This window comes from Globicephala melas, chromosome 9, assembly GCF_963455315.2.
Source record: "Globicephala melas chromosome 9, mGloMel1.2, whole genome shotgun sequence".
Taxonomy (NCBI): domain Eukaryota; kingdom Metazoa; phylum Chordata; class Mammalia; order Artiodactyla; family Delphinidae; genus Globicephala; species Globicephala melas.
In genome coordinates this window covers 44,910,504-44,933,064 of record NC_083322.1, presented here as the reverse complement: position 1 = coordinate 44,933,064, position 22,561 = coordinate 44,910,504, and the positions used below count along the sequence as shown (strand labels likewise).

At 40.7% G+C, this 22,561-nt stretch overlaps 1 long non-coding RNA gene across 1 annotated transcript in view; it reads left to right on the top strand.

Annotated features, from left to right (window-relative positions):
- Positions 1-22,561, top strand: part of LOC132597875 (uncharacterized) — a 36,757-nt gene that overhangs the window by 12,855 nt on the left and 1,341 nt on the right. Inside the window, exon 2 of the long non-coding RNA XR_009565284.1 lies at positions 13,964-14,370. This is a non-coding gene — a long non-coding RNA (uncharacterized lncRNA). The remainder of the gene's footprint in view (positions 1-13,963; positions 14,371-22,561) is intronic.

The window sequence follows — 22,561 nt, the reverse complement described above, 5'->3', positions numbered from 1 at the left end:
ATCCAGTTCATGACAGGTAACCACTTGATGTTCCATGGTCAGGTGTTCAGACTCTACTAGGCTTGGTAGCAAGTCTGGATCTGACTTTCTAACAGAGTTGCCATTGGTAGGAGTTGGCATGGCCATACTCCAAACCCCAAGAGAGGTGTTCTGTGTTTGTCCTACTAGGACTTGCCAGAGAATCCGTGAGCATCCCTGTCTGCCATAGACCCTTCCAGTCCAGTTGGATATGATTGGTCAGAAGGTCCAAGTGGCTAAGCAGTTTGAATGGCCGCCCATGTTTAATCAAAACTGCCAGCCTCACAGGTGATCCAGAACTTGGGTCAGAGCAGTACACCTATGTTTTTTCTAGAATCCAAAGAGGCCCAACAAACCTAATGCTCTTTGGGAAAAATGGGTCAAGGTAAAATATTTGTCTTATACTTTAAAGAGATACCCTGCTATGCTCCCCAACTGCTGGACCCTTGGAACCTTCAGTCATATGGCAGGCCTCTGAAATTTTGTGGAGATTTTCTTCCATAGTCTGGGATGCACATGTCTTTATAAGACACCTGAAGTTCTTGCTACTCTCTGTTCTCCAGATCCAACTAGCATGATATCAGGGATGAACTGGACCAGAGAAATATTTTGCGGGACACCAAGGCAGTCAAGATACCTCTGGACTGTCTTATGACAGAAAGCAAGAGAGCAGACAGAAGCCTTGCAAAGTATACAGTTTTCCCTTCTACTTGAAGACAACCTATTTCTATGTATATTTTCTTATCCCTTCCCTGGTTTATTGGGGGGTAATTACATGTGATGATTAAGCACTGCCATCTGGTTTCTATTACCCTGAGGTCCCATTATTTCCTTTGAAATCAGGAAGTTCAATGCCAGCTTCCACCTTTGTCTTCTGCATCACCACCTCAGGGACTTTCAAAGGTGCTCGTTCTTCTCTTGTCAGTGCATTTCTCAATGCCTTGATAAAGCATTGTCCAGGTCCTCTCAGGGGAATGGTTAGGAGATGATGATCATTTGATTGTTCATGATGGTAGCACATGCCATGGATTGCCAGTGTCTTATTTTTCCCTGGCAGGAAGTTTGTTTGTGCTTTCATGAAATATGTGGGCAACTCATTCCCAGAATCCCACTTTGAGGGTCTGTTTTCTAGAACTAACCTGTATTAGTCAAGGTCCTAGCAAGAAATAGATGACATACTTTAATGGGATAAAATAGAAGAGTTTAATAAGGGAAGCAATCCTCACCTTCAGACCTGAATAGGCAAGAGGAGGAAACGGTTACCAGAATGTGCAAAGTGCTACGTGGGAAATGGATATCTGGCAGGAACTGTGGCCTTAAGTAGAGAAATGCAGCCAGTCCCCAAACCATATTCTGGCAGGGAAGAATAAGGTGGCTCCCTCTTCTTCCACACTTCAAGCAATGTCCTCATTTAGACCTTTTAGGTTTTCTCTTTGGTTAAATGCAATTGGAAGCCAAAGAACAAGAGCTCCTAGCGTTCACCTCTGGAGGTGAGCCTACTGGACAGAGCACAGTGGAGAAGGGTGGAGAGTGGATCTGGAAGGGCAAATGGAGAAGACCCAGCACTAAGGATGTTTCTGCATTCTGGAGTCATTGGGAAGTCATGACAACTTTTTTGAGTAAAGACAATATTATTGACTATGTTTTAGGATAAAGGTGGCATTAAAGTTTGGGTGATTTACAGAAAGGATATCTACCAGGAGACCAACAGTCTGAATGTCCATGACGTGAAGGTGTTGCAGTGGGAATGGAGAGGATGGAGAAGAAGCTCGGAAGAAAAATATTCCGTGTATATATGTCTTTTATGCCAATCAGGTGATAGACAGTTGGGGTTTGAAGACTAGAGCTTCTATCTGATGCTGTATTAGTGAACCCAGTCAGGAGGCTGTGAGGACTGCCTGGTGCAGCAGATTGCCTCAGAGTTCTGCTTTTGAAGTTAGAAAGCCAAATAGATGTGAAGAGCATTTGGTGTCTCCTCATTTCTATGCACATGGAGATTTCATATTCATATCAAAGGAAGTCAGTTGTGTATGGAAAGGAGAAAGTAATTTATGTTGGGGCCCTTATTTGTCAAACTCTATCAGGATTTCCTTCTTCTTGCTTATGAAAATGACAGAATTCACTTTAAATGCTTTGACAGCATGTGATGAAACTTTTATTGCTACCAGAGGTGGTAACCATAAAAATAATATTAGCTAATATTTATTGAGTACTTACAATGATCCAGGCAGTGTGATTTGCACTATGTCTTATTAATCACTGGCAACAAACCTATGAGGTGGCAGGTATTCTTTATTATTCCCATGTTACAGATAAGGAAGCAGAGACTTAGACAAGTTAAGTCTAAGTTCACATAGAGAAGAAGAGACAAAGTTAGTTCTCTAAGGCAGAACTGGCCAGCTCTAAAGGCCATATTCTTAACTTTTATTCTCTATTGTATCTCAATAAAATTTATGCTGATGATTGTCTATCGCCCGTTAATTATGTATGCTTATGTGTGTGTGTGTGTACTCAGTGCATTTGAATCTTTGGTTTTATCCAGTGCTGCCATCAAAGTCAGGTTTTTAAACATATTAATAGTTAATATGATTAATTTTCCATTGGATGAGAAATTGATCAGGCTTTGGCTGAGTCATTTGGGCATAGGTAAGAATGAACAGAAGAATTATAGCTAATGTTTACACCAAGCACTTACTTTGGGCCAGGCACTGTTTAAGTCCTTTACATATATTATCTCATTTTATCCTCACGACAGTTCTGGGAGAGAAATACCAACGGGGTTTTTCTGAAATTTAGTAATAATTAACAAGGTGGAAAAATTGCCCTCAGATTGAAAGGCTGCATTAACACTTGTTTTAATATTTCCACATAAAATGACCCTTTGGAAGCAGAATTTTGTCAGGACTAGTCAATTACCCATCCATACTTTCAGGTTTACTCATTCACTCAGAAACTGCTGCCAGCTAATATCTATTCAGTTCTATTCTCAGTAATGGGTCTATTTTCAGTAATGGACCAGGCTGATGGATAAAACATAGCCCCTGCTTTTGAGATGCCTACATCTTAGCAGAGGGAGAACTGAGGTCCATCCACACGCCTCCAACACTTCCTGCCCTGGTGAAAAGCCGGTAAGAGAAACTGGATGGACCCAACCTTGATTGAGGAAGGGATACGATAACTAACAGTTTCTTAACATTTAAATTGAATTGTTAATTCAAGTTTGGTTGCTATCATGGAATTGTGATTACGCTGCTTTGTCCTAAATCGGGAGTATTGCCCTTCCTGACCTCTAACTCTAACCAAATTCTTGCCTTCCTGCTTGACTCACAGGTACAGAAAGCTAACCCCATTCAAATATTTTCTTTAAATGGGACTATTTTTTACTAGAAACAAGAAAATAACATCCTCATTTACCAATGTCTATTCTACCACTAATATGAGAGCTACACACAATTCTTTAAGCAGTCATTGAGGAGCAGTAAATGCCATTTAGTCACCCCCTTGAGCAAGGACAGTTGGGTAACCCTGTTAATACTTCTGATGTTCCCCCCACCTTTAGGGAAAAAGAGGGAAAAAGAAGTTATTTCTTAATGTGTCAATGAAAATTTCCCCTGTACATTAGGTTAAGATATTTTCGTACTCAACCTGCATCAGAGTGGTGCAACCCATTATGTTGATCATAAAATATTAGTCCCCAGGAAGAGTTTAGCTAAGAACACTTGCTAGAGCAGCAGTGTAGTCTGCAAATCGTTTGTGCAAACCATTGCTTCCATACAGCACCAAACTTATCCAGGGAGAAGAAATCACATTTCATCAGAGAACAGGTTTTCCATCTGATTTGTGCTCAGAACATGTAAAAAACATAGCAGATTGCATGCTGCATTGACTTAGGAACATACATATGCATTAAATCACTTATGTTTTACTCTTTTATGATGCATTGGTGAATTGTATTTCTTTTGCATTTGTAATTAGAAGGCGGAACAGATGTGATGGCTTCGTTTAAAGTGATATGTCCATTAAAATAACCTATACTACCAAGTAATTGTTTCCTCTAACAAGGGAGTCTGTCCATTGCGATGCCTTTTTTTGAGCCATTTAAATAGACAATGAGGAAAAACATGCATGTCTTTAGGAAATGTGGCTTGATTAGGGAAGTCAGAAATTTTTGTGATGGGGTTCAACTATTTTTATATATTGGCTGTTGCTTGTTTTTGTTGTTTTCTTCTTTTTATTCAGAGATGGGACATCATCAAATAAACATTCATTCCTTCAACATCACTTTTTATTCTCAAACTGAGACAAGTAATCAGACCTGTCTGTATTTCCAAAGAGACCAAGACGTTTTTATTTTAGCAAGCTGCAGTACAGTAAACCTGAATACTCAACTATCACACGCTTGGTAATCAAATGTAGTTGATATTAGCACCAACCCTTTGAACCTAAATAAAATGTAGATTTTTATTTTGATCAATACAGATTTCTGGAGATCTGCAGTTATGCTTGATTGAGACAGACTGTGACAGCCAACGCAATAGCCAGCAGACAATTCTTTAATATATGAACTCAACTGACCCAATTACCCACCTCCAGCCCCAATGCAAATAACATCTGCGGCAGCCTTTTCACCATTTTATTCTTGCAACATCAATGCACTTGTGATAAAAAAATTTAACTAAAATTAGTCTTTGTAGAACAGATGCATATTAATACCTTGTACCACTATAATTAAACAGCTCTGTCTGAGTCACCAATGCTTGTAGACACATCCTCAAGTTCAAAGTTGACAATTTCTTTAAAGGGAAATTTAATATTGGGAACACCACATGGTCTGTACATAGCTTAAAAAGACAGTATGGTTTCATACAAATTCCGTTTAAGATACATTACTGCCAAAAATAACAATCCTTTCTTGACATAAAGCATGCAGAAAGGCTCTATATGGGAAGAAATGTTGCAATGAAATGTTATGATGATTATGATGTCCAATCTAATAATTGACGCTTCTGTATAGAAGGAGGCTGCTGAAAGCACTAGTATTATGCCCTATGAAGCAGGTGGAAAGAAAATCCTTTCAAACTCCTTTAACCAGATTCCTGAGATGGTCAGCATAGTTGTACAATTGAACACTAGCAAATATATTTTGAGGCTTACTTCTCCTTGCTTGATGGTTTTATAGGGGAGGAAAAAGTTAGGGTCTCTGGCTGAATCTGAACATTAAATTAACAAAGACAGATTAACAGAGAAAAGTATGAAAATTCACCAAGTTTAAGTTTTATGTGACATGGAAACCTTCATAAGGAAATGAAGACGCGAAGAAACAGTTTGACTTGAGAATTTTTATGCTGGGTTTGATGTGGAGTGGGCAGTCATGCAGAGATATGACAGGTTATGGAGTATGAAGTAAGTGTAGCAAACGGGGAAACTTAGCAAGACCCGTTTGTTAGGACAGTGTCCCCTTGTCTTCAAAGATAAGGATGCTCTCCTTTCTTCCATGTGTAGGGAAGGGACGTCTCACATGAAGGTTTATGACCTGTTTCAGGGAAGCAGGGTGGGAGGAAAGTCAAAGGGACTTTCCTGCTTCTGCTGTTTTCTCAAACTTCTTCAGCTTTAAATATTCAATATGCCAAGTGCCGTATTTTGGGGTAGTGTGTTTGCATGTACTGCAATATAGAAGAAAGGCTAGCTTTCTGTTTCTGCTGTGGAAGTTTATCACTATTTCATGTTTTCCGTGTTTCACTAGTCATGACTCTGATTTTCTATTTCTATAATAAACATATTGAATGTACACTGTCTGTTGATAGTAGCTCTCAAATCCTATTTGGAAGGAGATATACAGACACTCTCAGATCAATGATTGTGAATTGATTTGACCAAGCAAATAAAACCTTTGATGCTTCCTAACCATTGATTTTCCATTTACAAAAGAGAAAGAATGATAAATTTTCTTCAACTGCATTATATGCTCTGTGTTTCCTATAAATCCATATTTTATAAATTCTTTAAAGGTTTATTCAAAATGCCAGTTAAGTAGTTGTTGGCAAAAGATTGATAGATCTTAACAGCAAAGATGTTGCAATAGGAATAATAAACTCAATTTATTAAATTGATATCTTATTGGTTAGTTAATTATTTCTGGATATCATATAAACAGACACTCAGGAAGTATGTTAGGGAGCCTCTATTCTACAGTAGCCAAAAATGCACAGAAGGTTCAATACTCTATAAAGCTTACAACCGCTCATAAATCCACTTACATAAAGTATCATTATCTCTTTCAAGCTCAGGGGCTTGGGGAATGAAAAGGAAGAGTTTAAAGGTAGTTCTCTTATCAAGGAGGAAGTCATCTTTTGGGGACCCTTCTCAGCCCATCCTTTCAATAAGCATCACCTCCTGTGGGGTCACAACTGTGAGCCCTGGCAACCACATTTGTATGTTGGGACAGATTCTGCCCTTCTGCCCTCAGCAGATCAGGTGGGCAATGGGTGGTCCTTGCATGTGGCTGTAACCAGGGATATTTAAACACAAGTGCTGCAGGTCAGCCTTGTGCAGAGAGAAACAGAAAGAAGAGGCCATGCAATGTATCAGCAAGAATAGTTTTATGGCTTTGATGTTTGTATCAATGTTCTATCACTGATGCAGTGGAAATATGAAAAACCAGTGTTTACTAATGTAAACTCTCTTGAGTTCTTTGACTGAAATTCTACTGCTTCCTGGGAAAAAGAGGTTAGATTGGATCACTTCTAGGACCAATACTCTATGTAGCTGTGTTTGATTTTTTTCTTCATATTTTATGAAAATACATTTATTTTCCTTAAAGGAAATTTTGAGGCTAGCAATAGCTAGTAGCCACTAAGTTCTTTGATTTTTGAAACTTTTATTTAGATTTACTGTAGCTAAGAAGAAATTAAGATTCCTGTGTCGTCTTCTGATAATGCAAGTAAAAATGGATCTACGTTATTGTCTAAAACAGGGGGAATCCTTTCATCTGTTCCCTTGAAAATTTTAATTATTTAAATGCAAGGAATTTTTTTCAAGTTTCTGGAACAGCTACGGTGGCTGAATAGAGATTTTCCAACAAGTAGAAGCTCTTCTCTTGCCTCTCCAAAGAATGCACCGTTTACTTTTCTTTTTTTTTTTTTTGCGGTACGCGGGCCTCTCACTGTTGCGGCCTCTCCCGTTGCGGAGCACAGGCTCCGGACGTGCAGGCCCAGCGGCCATGGCTCACGGGCCCAGCTGCTCCGCGGCATGTGGGATCCTCCCGGACCGGGGCACGAACCCGTGTCCCCTGCATCGGCAGGCGGACTCTCAACCACTGCGCCACCAGGGAAGTCTCATTTACTTCTCTTTTGACCCTTGTTCCTTAAATGCTCCCTGTGTCCTTCACCCAAACCTCTCTTCCGTTTTCCTGTTATTTCTCTTGGCAATTTAATCCCCTCTTATAGCTTCAGTGATGATCCAAAATTTGTATCTTCACGCTTAGTCCTAAGTCTGTAAATGTCCCAAGCATATATAAGCAAACTTTCCCCAAAGCAAATATATTATACATTTCCAAACAAAGATTGTGTGTATATAATATGTATGTATATATGTTGTGTGTATATATATCCCAATTTACATGTCTACAATTCTGTATCTCCAACCACATTTAAAATTGTCAGTCCCCAGGAGCTCTAAAACTGTACTGGTCATCATCCTTCCTAGACCTGTTTTTCCTTTTTGTTTATTTATTTTTATTTTATTTATTTTTGGCTGTGTTGGGTCTTCGTTGCTGTGCGTGGGCTTTCTCTAGTTGCACTGAGCGGGGGCTACTCTTTGTTGCAGTGCATGGGCTTCTCATTGCGGTGGCTTCTCTTGTTGAGGAGCACAGGCTCTAGGCGCACGGGCTTCAGTAGTTGTGGCATGCAGGCTCAGTAGCTATGGCTCGTGGGCTCTAGAGCACGGGCTTAGTTGCCCTGCGGCATGTGGGATCTTCCCGGACCAGGGTTCGAACCCGTGTCCCCTGCACTGGCAGGTGGATTCTTAACCACTGCGCCACCAGGGACGCCCTAGACCTGTTTTTCTACTCTCTTCCTATTTCTGTAGTCAATTCCATAGTCTCATCTTCCCAGACTCCAAGCAGAACCTCCTGGCTGTCTTTCAGTTCTTCAGTTCTTTTTCTATCCCTTGCCTCCCACAGCAAAGCCATCTGCTGAGCCCCAGTGACTTTACCTCTTCTTCAGTGTCTGTCTTTTCTGAACCTTCTACTTCACCCCCTTACTCTGCTCTACTGCATTGGGTTGCCAGCTGTTCTGCCCAAACTCAAAATGCTTTCCTCTTCCAACTGATTATTACCTGATTTCCAGATTAATCTTTTTCAAGCACAGTTCTGATTTTGTTACAGTGCCGCCAAGGTATTTCAGTGGCTTTCGTTTGCATTCAGCCTAAAATCCAAGCTCGCTATTTGGCATTAACGTACACTTTTGGTCTTTTCTCCTACTTTCTGCAGCCATGTGCTTGACATGCTTTTCCCACTGAAAAACACCTAGCTTCTCCAACTACGTATGGCCATTTTCTACTCCAAACGCCATTACAGAAGCCACCTAGATAAAGCTTTCTCCAAGGCTCCCAGCTGGAAGGATGCTTCCAGCTCCCTGAATCCACGTAGTTTTTGTTTTTATCTATCTCATTGGTTTACCAGAGCTGCCAAAACAAAGTACAAAGACTGGGGGACTTAAACAACAGAAATTTATTTTCTCTCAAATCTGGAGGCCTAGAAGTCTGCGATTAAGGTGTTGGCAGGATTGAGGCCTTTTTCCTTGGCCTAGACATGGCGGTCTTCTCCCTGTGTCTTCACGTGGTCTTCCCTCTGTGTGTGTCAGTGTCCTAATCTCCTCCTCTTAAAAGGACAGCAGTCATATTGGATTAAGGTCCACCCAAATCACCTCATTTTAACTTAATTACTCCTTTAAAGAAACTGTCTCCAAATACAGTTAAATTCTGAGGTACTAGGGGTTGGGGCTTCAACAGACACAATTCAGTCCCTAACACCTATCTTTGCAGCATGTCTCACTTTTTTGTGTACATATCATAACTTTCCAAATTTATTCTTAATATGAGAGGGCAGGGTCCACGTTTCCTCCATGACATGACTATGCACACCCCATAAACACTCAACACAGTACCTTGCACACAAGAGATATGTAATACTTTTTTTAAGATGAAAAGAAAATAAATTGAACTTTCTTTAAGGTACATCTGGTATGTAAATAATAAAGACTATGTTAAGACAAATCAGTTGGGGCAGGTGTCAATTATTTGGATAATTCTTGCAAATACAGCTACTGAGAAACATGAAGTCTTTTAGCCAAGATTTTGCACATCGTTAGTGTTAGTTACACTAACCAACTAACTAGCTGATGTGTATTCTGCCACAAAGTATATTCTTTGGTCTGAATTATCTGACTAGCATTTCACAATGAGTATTGCCAAATGTCATATTCAAAGCGTTACAGAACGGGCACGGACTATAAAAAAACTTAGTTTTGTCTCATGGCCAATCTGTCTAATATAGAAACTCAATTCTAGCATATAATTACAAATTGATACATTGCTGTGGATGGATGGAAGATTCCTCAGGACTACTGAAATATTTGGTAGATACAGATCAATGACTAAAAATGACATAGGTAATTAAGGATGGGCTAGTGGAGTACCCTTCCTTTTAAAATCAGCATATATGGATCTTTTGAGATGTTGATCCATGTTTGCCCTTGGAAAATTTGCATTAAAAAGCCTGCAGAATTAAGAAATATAAATTGGTGCAATTGGTACATAAAATATTGCTTCTGACTTTTACAAATGCCTATATTAGGATAATTAGCCAACTCAAAGTAGCTTGAGAGAGAGAGAGAGAGAGAGAGAGGACTTTTAGGCTCCTCTAACTGAGAAGTTTCAGACAAGCTGAGCATTAATTTTAACATCAACTTTCTGACTCTCGCCCTCTCTCTCTCCATCTCTGTCTTTCTCCCCTACTTCTCAGTATGTAGGCTTTTATCAGGAAAGAGCACACTCATCACAGAAACAAAGATGGCCCCTGTAGCTCCATAGACCCTTATTAATCATCATTTTAGAAGGAGAAAGAACCTCTTTCCTCTGACATACATATCAGCCCCCTCTTCAGGACTCTGAAAAGGGCAGGGTGGGGAGTTGGGTCTCCTGAAGTCAGTGGCAGGTGGGGAGGAAGTACAGATCCAAAGAAAGAGAAGTGCAGGTGAGGCAAAAAATAACAGAAGCCTCCCACAACTGCTGAACTATTTACAAACAAAATCTGTTTAACCCCTTTCTTGGGAAAATTCCCATCTTTTTTTTTAACTCAAAGTACATCAAAGTGGCAAAGATAATCCTTTTAAAGATAGGAAATCCATAAGAGAGTAAAACTTAATGCAATACAGTTAAATGAAATAAAGATAGGAAGTCCAGATAGTATTTTGTGATTAAAGTAAATACTGCTGCATAATAAAAATGTTAGGTGTTGGATGTATTCTGGCCTTCCAAGGTGAGCTTTTAAAGAGTGGTAATGGTAGCTAGGTACACTAGAATACTTAAAAGCTTTGGGGTAAAGCAAACAATCTGAATATGTTTTCTGCTTCCAAATCTTGCTCCTGCTGCTTGCTTATTGGAATTTTTCATTTCTTTCTCTTTTTATTACTTGAGCAAAAGGGACTGAATTTCTTTGGATTTTGCTTCATTCACTTGTCAGATGAGCTATACTTTTCTTGGGTGGTTGATGCAAGGGTTAAAGAGATGATGCACATAAAACACGTGTCGTATAGTAGATCCTCAATAAAGGGTAGTTTTCCGGCATGACGAATACTCTTAACACAGTCAAGTTTGATTTCCCTTTCCCTTTATTAGCCATTTTTCCCAGTTGACAGTATACAATACAAATGGCAGCAAAAGTAGTTTGTTCAGGTGGTATATGGACTAGGAACAAAATGAATAATAAACTACGCTCACCATATTTCTGCTAATGAAAAAGACAAGCATATAAAAAATTAATTACACCTTGTTATATGTCAGAAATCCAGTAGAAAGGAAAGACAGAGCTGGACACCCACTGAGTCACAATCATGGTAAGGCGAACATTTTGATAAGAGAGAATATTGTACGTCACGTTGTCCCCGTCACTCTGTCAGTCATCGGTGACGCGGCCATATGAGGCCCGAAACAGCGCACAGCTGCTCAGCACAGCATCCAAACCAAAGAATACAGCAAGGTCTTATATGTTGACCCATCATTTAAAAAATTCAAAATCATATTTTCCGTTAATAGTGGAAAAATGGGTTGAGTCCTTTACTGTAGCTTTGGATTTTGTGTTCAATATTTAAAGATGACATAACTTCCCTACACTTTTATTTCTCGAAAATAGGTTACTGGCAGGCTGAAAAATGTTTTTGAATATCTCTGAAAAAGATTCCCTTCCACTTGTAAAATGGCAAACCTCTCTTATAAGCCTACGGAAAGAATATTTAAGGGAGAGTGTTCAATAATGTTAGTTTTATCTAACTGTTGCTTCTTTGGGCCCACAACTGAGATTAAATGACAGGAATGGGATTTTCACCAGAAGAAATCATTCTGGAAGTTAGAGGAAAAACAGAAAAAAAAAAACTGAATTAATTTACACAGCCTAACATATGATCATAATTTTCTTCGCATGTGTTTATTGTTGGTAAAATTAAGAAAAATTCATATTTTAATCTGAAGTATATTCTCGTGAAATGTACGTGGCTGTGTGGTTAAATGTTTATGGAAACTTTTCAGTTTTTGCTGTTCAGCCTGCTTTCAAAATATTCAAATATATTTGGCTTTTGTAACTTCGCTAATTAAACCTTCTAAAACAGATGGAATTATAGAAATTAGAGGTATCATTTTAATTGGTTTACGATCTATGTGACACACAGTGCCATTCATACTGTATAAAATATATACGAATGGCTTGATAGAGATAGCACGCCAATTAATTTTTCTTTAACTCTTTCAATTAAATCTTGTTGTCTTTGTTATTTAATCCCCTTTCCTTTAACCTGGCTCCAAGCAAGTCTGGTCAACCCTAACTGTGAAGATACGGGTTGTAACCTGAACCATATTGGAGAGTTTCTTTTTTTCTTTTGCTGTACGCGGGCCTCTCACTGTTGTGGCCTCTCCCGTTGCGGAGCACAGGCTCCGGACGCGCAGGCTCAGCGGCCATGGCTCACGGGCCCAGCCGCTCCGCGGCATGCGGGATCCTCCCGGACCGGGGCACGAACCCGTGTCCCCTGCATCGGCAGGCGGACTCTCAACCACTGCGCCACCAGGGAAGCCCCTTGGAGAGTTTCTTTTAGGATGACTGAAGGGTGGAGAGAATGTGAATTTACCTTCTTTGTAAAGAAAATAAATGACTTTAAGCCTTTAAGCCTGCGTGTGGCAGCGCCCTGGCGCGTTGCATACATTAATCTTTCCTTTTAAAATATGATTGCCTAATGTATGTGAGCAACCATATTCCTCCGATTTTCTGGCATACCCTTGATTTCAAATATTCTGTTTTATCATCCCACTAAGAACACTTGCATCTATCAGATCTCATGTTCAGATGTTTGAGTTGAGATGGGGAGCTATAGTCTCTGTACATAGATTTTTAGAAGATTTGTATAGGCTGCTTCATGTGTGTCTGTGTGCCTGAAGATCAAGAATCTGGTTGAATAAAGCTCACCCCAACCCTCAAAGATTCTAATTTTAAGGCCCACAATGAAGGCCTTGATTAAATAAACCTGGTTTACCCAGCAAACTAACATGCCGTTTTGAAAGAAAAACACTATACTATCTTTTTTGGGCTAATTTTTAACAAAATTAAACTTGACTGTTTCTTTCAAATATCTCAAGTTGCCATTTCAACGTGATTTTAAACACACTATTCCCCTTTGTTGCCATGGTAACAGGTTTGGGCCCTCATGGGTGACAGGATGGTATCACAGGACTGGTTCCTGTTTGAACACCCATGTTCACTGGGTCTTGCCTTGCAGTGCGAGGACAGGAGGTTGGAATCACCGCACTTCCCACAGCAAGGTAAACCCATGTATCAAATCACACTCAGAGCTGGGAAAATCGCCCACAGCAGGGACAGATTACCTCTTAGAGTCACTATGGAAAACGATTCAAATTCTAGCTTTAATGATCCCAGATAGAGCCCTTCTCCTCCCCACCAATGTGACATTTTGCAGACATTTTATATATCAAGGAAATATTTAATTGAAACGTGCTTCTGAGAATGCCTACCGAGCTGGCTCTAGGCATCTTGCAGTGTTGCAGGGGTCAATTAAAAGAACGAATCAACTGTTTTTAAAACTTTAAAATATTTTTTAAAAAAAGGTGGGGTAAAGAAAGTGGACAAAAAGTAATGTTAAATAGCATGGAGCATGACTAATGGCGCTAGCATGTTAAAATCATTGGGAAAATGTCCTTGGAAGACAAATGAATTTTCAGCAGAATAATTAACTTAATTAACAAATTTGCATGCATATTCATCAGGCTATTGAAGTCTTTCCAGCCCAGCTTGATGAACGTTGGTGTAATAATTGTCTCATTTACATTCTGCAATCTACTACAATTTAGGGCATGCAAAAAAAGCCGACCTCTTCCCTTTGACTTTCTTTAGAACACACACACTCCTAATAACAGGGCCATCACCCAGTCAGTGGCCTTAAGTTCTGGCCTTTTGAGAGAAACCCCCCCAGGACAGCTGAATATGGTTTCCCCAGCCCCCAGCCTTCCTCTTCTTTTTTTTTTTTTTTTTTCCTTTTGGCCCAGGTTCTCTGTTTTTGCCTCTGCTTGCTCTCCTGGGTAAATCTTGGCACCAGTTCTGACTTCAAATCTCCTGGGTCGCCAGACTGCATCATGTAAAAATTGCCATTTCCCTCTATCTCTGCAGGGCAATCTTTAAAGGCAGCAAGGTGTGACGCTCCAGACTGGCAGCTTGGCAAGACGGAGCCCATGGATACCAGCACACGGGAATCTGGACCGTTCACTCTGACAGCAGTCAGCACTGGGAACAAAAGGAATGGAGGGGAAAAAAAAAGAGCAAATGTATTTTTACATATTGTAGGCATATGGCCACAAGACCAGCAGAAATATATTTAATTACCAATTGCGTACGTTCAGGAGAAAAACAGTGGGAAGGGAGGAAAAAAAACTGTGTACACAGCAATATTATTCTACTTTAACTTTTCACCTCGTTTTTGTTGTTTGTTTTGTTTTGTTTTGTTTTGTTTTTTAGATGAAGACGATGGGGACGTTGATTAGAATTGCGAAGGGTTATCTGCTGGAATCCTACCAAAGGTGATGCGGGTTTTGACATGCCTTCCTGAATGGCGTAACATTACATAAGAAAATATAAAAGTTTTCTTTTAATTATTTTAATTATAAAATAATTGTACGAAGGTATTTTGGGGGGCCTGGTCGGGGGGACCTACATGAAATACAACAATTAGATAATCTTACTGTTCTGTTAAAACTATACTTCTGATGTTACACATTCGTTTGGGCCTTAACAATGAACAAACCACCTTTGAAAATTTATAGTTTTGTTCTTTCTTATGAAATCAGAACAGTTCAGCCCCCATTTACTGTCTGCTAGGAAGCAGGCACTGTGCTAGCCAGTGGGATGAACCAGATCTACTCCCTGCACTCGAGAAGCTCATAGTCTAAGATGGAAGACAAGTACACATATGTATAATTACACTATTAAATTATTAAAGATATTAAAATATAACAAAAATTAAAAGTATAAGTATAGGGACTTCCCTGGTGGCACAGTGGTTAAGAATCCGCCTGCCAATGCAGGGGACACCGGTTCGATCCTTGGTCTGGGAAGATCCCACATGCCGCGGAGCAACTAAGCCCGTGTGCCACAACTACTGAGCCTGCGCTCTAGAGCCTGTGAGCCACAACTACTGAGCCCATGTGCCACAACTACTGAAGCCCCCGCACCTAGAGCCCTTGCTCCGCAACAAGAGAAGCCACCACAATGAGAAGCCTGTGCACCACAACAAAGAGTAGCCCCCGCTCGCCACAACCAGAGACAAGCCCGTGTGCAGCAACGGAGACCCAAAACGCAGCCAAAAATAAATAAAATTTAAACATAGTATAATTATAGTACACATACTAAAATATGTGCGTGTTATTAGGTAGGTATATTGATCCAGGGACCAGAGAGAATTGACTCTTACTTCAGCCTGGGATTCAGTCACCCAGGAAGGCCAGGGAAGAGTTCATTAACCCCTGGAAGAGTTAATGAAAATGTGCTTTTGGTCTGAGCAAGAGAGTAGATAAGAGGTCTCATGGAGCCCGCTGATCCTGTTGATTCTGTTTCCTCTGTGCCCTCTGAGGAGTGCTGGGGAGGGAGACCTTCAGCAGTAGGAGAGGCAGCAGCCCCAGCATTGAGGTAGGGTTGGGAGACTTGGCTGTATGATCAAGTTAGTAGCCATGGACTCTAGTTAGGAAGAGGAATCCCAAGGACCAAGGCAGGTAGACCTGATCCACCAAATTAGTGGCCAGGCCATGAGTTTCCCAGCCGTGATTAATATCTGGCAGGTATGCCTCTCAGGTTGACATTTCTGAAAATCATGTGGGCAGTTCTCTTCCTTTTTCTTTTTTTTTTCATTTTAACATCTTTATCGGAGTATAATTGCTTTACAATGGTATGTTAGTTTCAGCTTCACAACAAAATGAATCAGTTATATATATATACATATGTTCCCATATCTCTTCCCGCTTGTGTCTCCCTCCCTCCTACCCTCCCTATCCCACCCCTCCAGGCGGTCACAAAGCACCGAGCTGATCTCCCTGTGCTATGTGGCTGCTTCCCACTAGCTATCTACCTTACGTTTGGTAGTGTATATATGTCCATGCCTCTCTCTCGCTTTGTCACCGTTTACCCTTCCCCCTCCCCATAGCCTCAAGTCCATTCTCTAGTAAGTCTGTGTCTTTATTCCTGTTTCACCCCTAGGTTTTTCATGACATTTTTTTTTCTTAAATTCCATATATATGTGTTAGCATACGGTATTTGTCTCTCTCTTTCTGACTTACTTCACTCTGTATGACAGACTCTAGGTCTATCCACCTCATTACAAATAGCTCAATTTCGTTTCTTTTTATGGCTGAGTAATATTCCATTGTATATATGTGCCACATCTTCTTTATCCATTCATCCGACGATGGACACTTAGGTTGTTTCCATCTCTGGGCTATTGTAAATAGAGCTGCAATGAACATTTTGGTACATGACTCTTTTTGAATTATGGTTTTCTCAGGGTATATGCCCAGTAGTGGGATTGCTGGGTCATATGGTAGTTCTATTTGTAGTTTTTTAAGGAACCTCCATACTGTTCTCCACAGTGGCTGTATCAATTTACATTCCCACCAACAGTGTAAGAGGGTTCCCTTTTCTCCACACCCTCTCCAGCATTTATTGTTTCTAGATTTTTTGATGATGGCCATTCTGACTGGTGTGAGATGATATCTCATTGTAGTTTTGATTTGCATTTCTCTAATGATTAGTGATGTTGAGCATTCTTTCATGTGTTTGTTGGCACTCTGTATATCTTCTTTGGAGAAATGTCTATTTAGGTCCTCTGCCCATTTTTGGATTGGGTTGTTTTTTTGTTATTAAGCTGCATGAGCTGCTTATAAATTTTGGAGATTAATCCTTTGTCAGTTGCTTCATTTGCAAATATTTTCTCCCATTCTGAGGGTTGTCTTTTGGTCTTCTTTATGGTTTCCTTTGCTGCGCAAAAGCTTTTAAGTTTCATTAGGTCCCATTTGTTTACTTTTGTTTTTATTTCCATTTCTCTAGGAGGTGGGTCAAAAAGGATCTTGCTGTGATTTATGTCATAGAATGTTCTGCCTATGTTTTCCTCTAAGAGTTTGATAGTTTCTGGCCTTATATTTAGGGCTTTAATCCATTTTGAGCTTATTTTTGTGTATGGTGTTAGGGAGTGATCTAAACTCATACTTTTACATGTACCTGTCCAGTTTTCCCAGCACCACTTATTGAATAGGCTGTCCTTTCTCCACTGTACATTCCTGCCTCCTTTGTCAAAGATAAGGTGACCATATGTGCGTGGGTTTATCTCTGGGCTTTCTATCCTGTTCCATTGATCTATATTTCTGTTTTTGTGCCAGTACCATACTGTCTTGATTACTGTAGCTTTGTAGTATAGTCTGAAGTCAGGAAGCCTGATTCCTCCAGCTCCGTTTTCCGTTCTCAAGATTGCTTTTGCTATTCGGGGTCTTTTGTGTTTCCATACAAATTGTGAAATTTTTTGTTCTAGTTCTGTGAAAAATGCCAGTGGTAGTTTGATAGGGATTGCATTGAATCTGTAGATTGCTTTGGGTAGTAGAGTCTTTTTTCACAATGTTCATTCTTCCAATCCAAGAACATGGTATATCTCTCCATCTATTTGTATCATCTTTAATTTCTTTCATCAGTGTCTTATAATTTTCTGCATACAGGTCTTTTGTCTCCTTAGGTAGGTTTATTCCTAGATATTTTATTCTTTTTGTTGCAATGGTAAATGGGAGTGTTTTCTTGATTTCACTTTCAGATTTTTCGTCCTTAGTGTATAGGAATGCCAGAGATTTCTGTGCATTAATTTTGTATCCTGCTACTTTACCAAATTCATTGATTAGCTCTAGTAGTTTTCTGGTAGCATCTTTAGGATTCTCTATGTATAGTATCATGTCATCTGCAAAGAGTGACAGCTTTACTTCTTCTTTTCCGATTTGGATTCCTTTTATTTCCTTTTCTTCTCTGATTGCTGTGGCTAAAACTTCCAAAACTATGTTGAATAAGAGTGGTGAGAGTGGGCAACCTTGTCTTGTTCCTGATCTTAGTGGAAATGCTTTCAGTTTTTCACCATTGAGGACGATGTTGGCTGTGGGTTTGTCATATATGGCCTTTATTATGTTGAGGAAGTTCCCTCTATGCCTACTTTCTGCAGGGTTTTTATCATAAATGGGTGTTGAATTTTGTCAAAAGCTTTCTCTGCATCTATTGAGATGATCATATGGTTTTTCTCCTTCAATTTGTTAATATGGTGTATCACGTTGATTGATTTGTGTATATTGAAGAATCCTTGCATTCCTGGAATAAACCCCACTTGATCATGGTGTATGATCCGTTTAATGTGCTGTTGGATTCGGTTTGCTAGCATTTTGTTGAGGATTTTTGCATCTATGTTCATCAGTGATATTGGCCTGTAGTTTTCTTTCTTTGTGACATCCTTGTCTGGTTTTGGTATCAGGGTGATGGTGGCCTCGTAGAATGAGTTGGGGAGTGTTCCTCCCTCTGCTATATTTTGGAAGAGTTTGAGAAGGATAGGTGATAGCTCTTCTCTAAATGTTTGATAGAATTCGCCTGTGAAGCTATCTGGTCCTGGGCTTTTGCTTGTTGGAAGATTTTTAATCACAGTTTCAATTTCAGTGCTTGTGATTGGTCTGTTCATATTTTCTATTTCTTCCTGATTCAGTTTTGGCAGGTTGTGCCTTTCTAAGAATTTGTCCATTTCTTCCAGGTTGTCCATTTTATTGGCATAGAGTTGCTTGTAGCAATCTCTCATGATCTTTTGTATTTCTGCAGTGTCAGTTGTTACTTCTCCTTTTTCATTTCTAATTCTATTGATTTGAGTCTTTTCCCTTTTTTTCTTGATGAGTCTGGCTAATGGTTTATCAATTTTGTTTATCCTTTCAAAGAACCAGCTTTTAGTTTTATTGATCTTTGCTATCGTTTCCTTCATTTCTTTTTCATTTATTTCTGATCTGATTTTTATGATTTCTTTCCTTCTGCTAACTTTGGGGTTTTTTTGTTCTTCTTTCTCTAATTGCTTTAGGTGCAAGGTTAGGTTGTTTATTCGAGATGTTTCCTGTTTCTTAAGGTAGGATTGTATTGCTATAAACTTCCCTCTTAGAACTGCTTTTGCTGCATCCCATAGATTTTGAGTCGTCGTGTCTCCATTGTCATTTATTTCTAGGTATTTTTTGATTTCCTCTTTGATTTCTTCAGTGATCACTTCGTTATTAAGTAGTGTATTGTTTAGCCTCCATGTGTTTGTATTTTTTACAGATCTTTTCCTGTAATTGATATCTAGTCTCATAGCGTTGTGGTCGGAAAAGATACTTGATACAATTTCAATTTTCTTAAATTTACCAAGGCTTGATTTGTGACCCAAGATATGATCTATCCTGGAGAATGTTCCATGAGCACTTGAGAAAAATGTGTATTCTGTTGTTATTGGATGGAATGTCCTATAAATATCAATTAAGTCCATCTCGTTTAATGTATCATTTAAAGCTTGTGTTTCCTTATTTATTTTCATTTTGGATGATCTGTCATTGGTGAAAGTGGGGTGTTAAAGTCCCCTACTATGAATGTGTTACTGTCGATTTCCCCTTTTATGGCTGTCAGTATTTGCCTTATGTATTGAGGTGCTCCTATGTTGGGTGCATAAATATTTACAATTGTTATATCTTCTTCTTGGATCGATCCCTTGATCATTATGTAGTGTCCTTCTTTGTCTCTTCTAATAGTCTTTGTTTTAAAGTCTATTTTGTCTGATATGAGAATTGCTACTCCAGCTTTCTTTTGGTTTCCATTTGCATGAAATACCTTTTTCCATCCCCTTACTTTCAGTCTGTATGTGTCTCTAGGTCTGAAGTGGGTGTCTTGTAGACAGCATATATATGGGTCTTGTTTTTGTATCCATTCAGCCAATCTGTGTCTTTTGGTGGGAGCATTTAGTCCATTTACATTTAAGGTAATTATCGATATGTGTGTTCCCATTCCCATTTTCTTAATTGTTTTGGGTTCGTTATTGTAGGTTTTTTCCTTCTTTTGTGTTTCTTGCCTAGAGAAGTTCCTTTAGCATTGTTGTAGAGCTGGTTTGGTGGTGCTGAACTCTCTCAGCTTTTGCTTGTCTGTAAAGGTTTTAATTTCTCCATCAAATCTGAATGAGATCCTTGCTGGGTAGAGTAATCTTGGTTGCAGGTTTTTCTCCTTCAACACTTTCAATATGTCCTGCCACTCCCTTCTGGCTTGCAGAGTTTCTGCTGAAAGATCAGCTGTTAACCTTATGGGGATTCCCTTGTGTGTTATTTGTTGTTTTTCCCTTGCTGCTTTTAATATGTTTTCTTTGTATTTAATTTTTGACAGTTTGATTAATATGTGTCTTGGCGTATTTCTCCTTGGATTTATCCTGTATGGGACTCTCTGTGCTTCCTGGACTTAACTATTTCCTTTCCCATATTAGGGAAGTTTTCAACTATAATCTCTTCAAATATTTTCTCAGTCCCTTTCTTTTTCTCTTCTTCTTCTGGAACCCCTATAATTCGAATGTTGGTGCGTTTAATGTTGTCCCAGAGGTCTCTGAGACTGTCCTCAGTTCTTTTCATTCTTTTTTCTTTATTCTGCTCTGCAGTAGTTATTTCCACTATTTTATCTTCCAGGTCACTTATCCGTTCTTCTGTCTCAGTTATTCTGCTATTGATCCCATCTAGAGTATTTTTCATTTCATTTATTGTGTTGTTCATCGTTGTTTGTTTCATCTTTAGTTCTTCTAGGTCCTTGTTAACTGATTCTTGCATTTTGTCTATTCTATTTCCAAGATTTTGGATCATCTTTACTATCATTATTCTGAATTCTTTTTCAGGTAGACTGCCTATTTCCTCTTCATTTGTTAGGTCTGGTGGGTTTTTATCTTGCTCCTTCATCTGCTGTGTGTTTTTCTGTCTTTTCATTTTGCTTATCTTACTGTGTTTGGGGTCTCCTTTTTGCAGGCTGAAGGTTCGTAGTTCCTGTTGTTTTTTGTGTCTGTCCCCAGTGGCTAAGGTTGGTTCAGTGGGTTGTGTAGGCTTCCTGGTGGAGGGTACTAGTGCCTGTGTTCTGGTGGATGAGGCTGGATCTTGTCTTTCTGGTGGGCAGGTCCACGTCTGGTGGTGTGTTTTGGGGTGTCTGTAGACTTATTATGATTTTGGGCAGCCTCTCTGCTAATGGGTGGGGTTGTGTTCCTGTCTTGCTAGTTGTTTGGCATAGGATGTCCAGCACTGTAGCTTGCTGGTCGTTGAGTGAAGCTGGGTGCTGGCGTTGAGATGGAGATCTCTGGGAGATTTTCGCTGTTTGATATTATGTGCAGGTGGGAGGCCTCTTGTGGACCAGTGTCCTGAAGTTGGCTCTCCCACCTCAGAGGCACAGCACTGACTCCTGGCTGCAGCACCAAGAGCCTTTCATCCACAGGGCTCCTTAATTTGGGATGGATGATTCGTTGTCTATTCATGTATTCCACAGATGCAGGGTACATCAAGTTGATTGTGGAGCTTTAATCCGCTGCTTCTGAGGCTGCTAGGAGAGATTTCCCTTTCTCTTCTTTGTTCTCACAGCTCCCAGGGGCTCAGCTTTGGATTTGGCCCCGCCTGTGCGTGTAGGTCGCCAGAGGGCGTCTGTTCTTTGCTCAGACAGGACGGGGTTAAAGGAGCCGCTGATTCGGAGGCTCTGGCTCGCTCAGGCCGAGGGTAGGGAGGGTCACGTAGGGCGGGGCGAGCCTGCAGCGGCAGACGCCGGCGTGACGTTGCACCAGCCTGAGGCGCGCCGTACGTTCTCCCGGGGAAGTTGTCCCTGTGTTCGCACACAGCCTTCTTGGTGGCGGCAGCAGCGGCCTTAGCGTCTCATGTCTGTCTCTGGGCTCCGCACTTTTAGCCACGGCTCGCGCCCGTCTCTGGAGCTCTCTTAAGCAGCGTTCTTAATCCCCTCTCCTCGTGCACCAGGAAACAAAGAGGGAAGAAAAAGTCTCTTGCCTCTTCGGCAGGTCCAGACTTTTCCCCGGACTCCCTCCCGGCTAGCCGCGGTGCACTAACGCCCGGCAGGCTGTGTTCACGCCGCCAACGCCAGGCCTCTCCCGGCGCTCCGACAGAAGCCGGAGCCTCAGCTCCCAGCCCCGCCCACCCCGGCGGGTGAGCAGACAAGCCTCTCGGCTGGTGAGTGCCGGTCGGCCCGATCCTCTGCGCTGGAATCTCTCCGCTTTGCCCTCCGCACCCCTGTTGCTGTGCTCTCCTCCGCGGCTCCCAAGCTCCCCCACTCCGCCACCCGAAGTCTCCGCCCGCGAAGGGGCTTCCTAGCGTGTGGACACTTTTCCTCCTTCACAGCTCTCTCCCGCTGGTGCAGGACCCGTCCCTATCCTTTTGTCTCTATTTTTTTCTTTTGCCCTAACCAGGTACGTGGGGGGGTTCCTTGCCTTTTGGGAGGTCTGAGGTCTTCTGCCAGCGTTCAGTATGTGCACCGTAGGAGTTGTTCCACGCGTAGATGTATTTCTGGTGTATCTGTGGGGAGGAAGGTGATCTCCGCGTCTTACTCTTCCGCCATCTTCCCGGAAGTCCTTCCTCTTCCTTTTTCTTGCTGGCCTCTGAAGGGGTTTTGTTTTTAAATTTTTATTGGACTATAGTTGCTTTACAGTGTTGTGTTAGTTTCTACTGTACAGCAAGG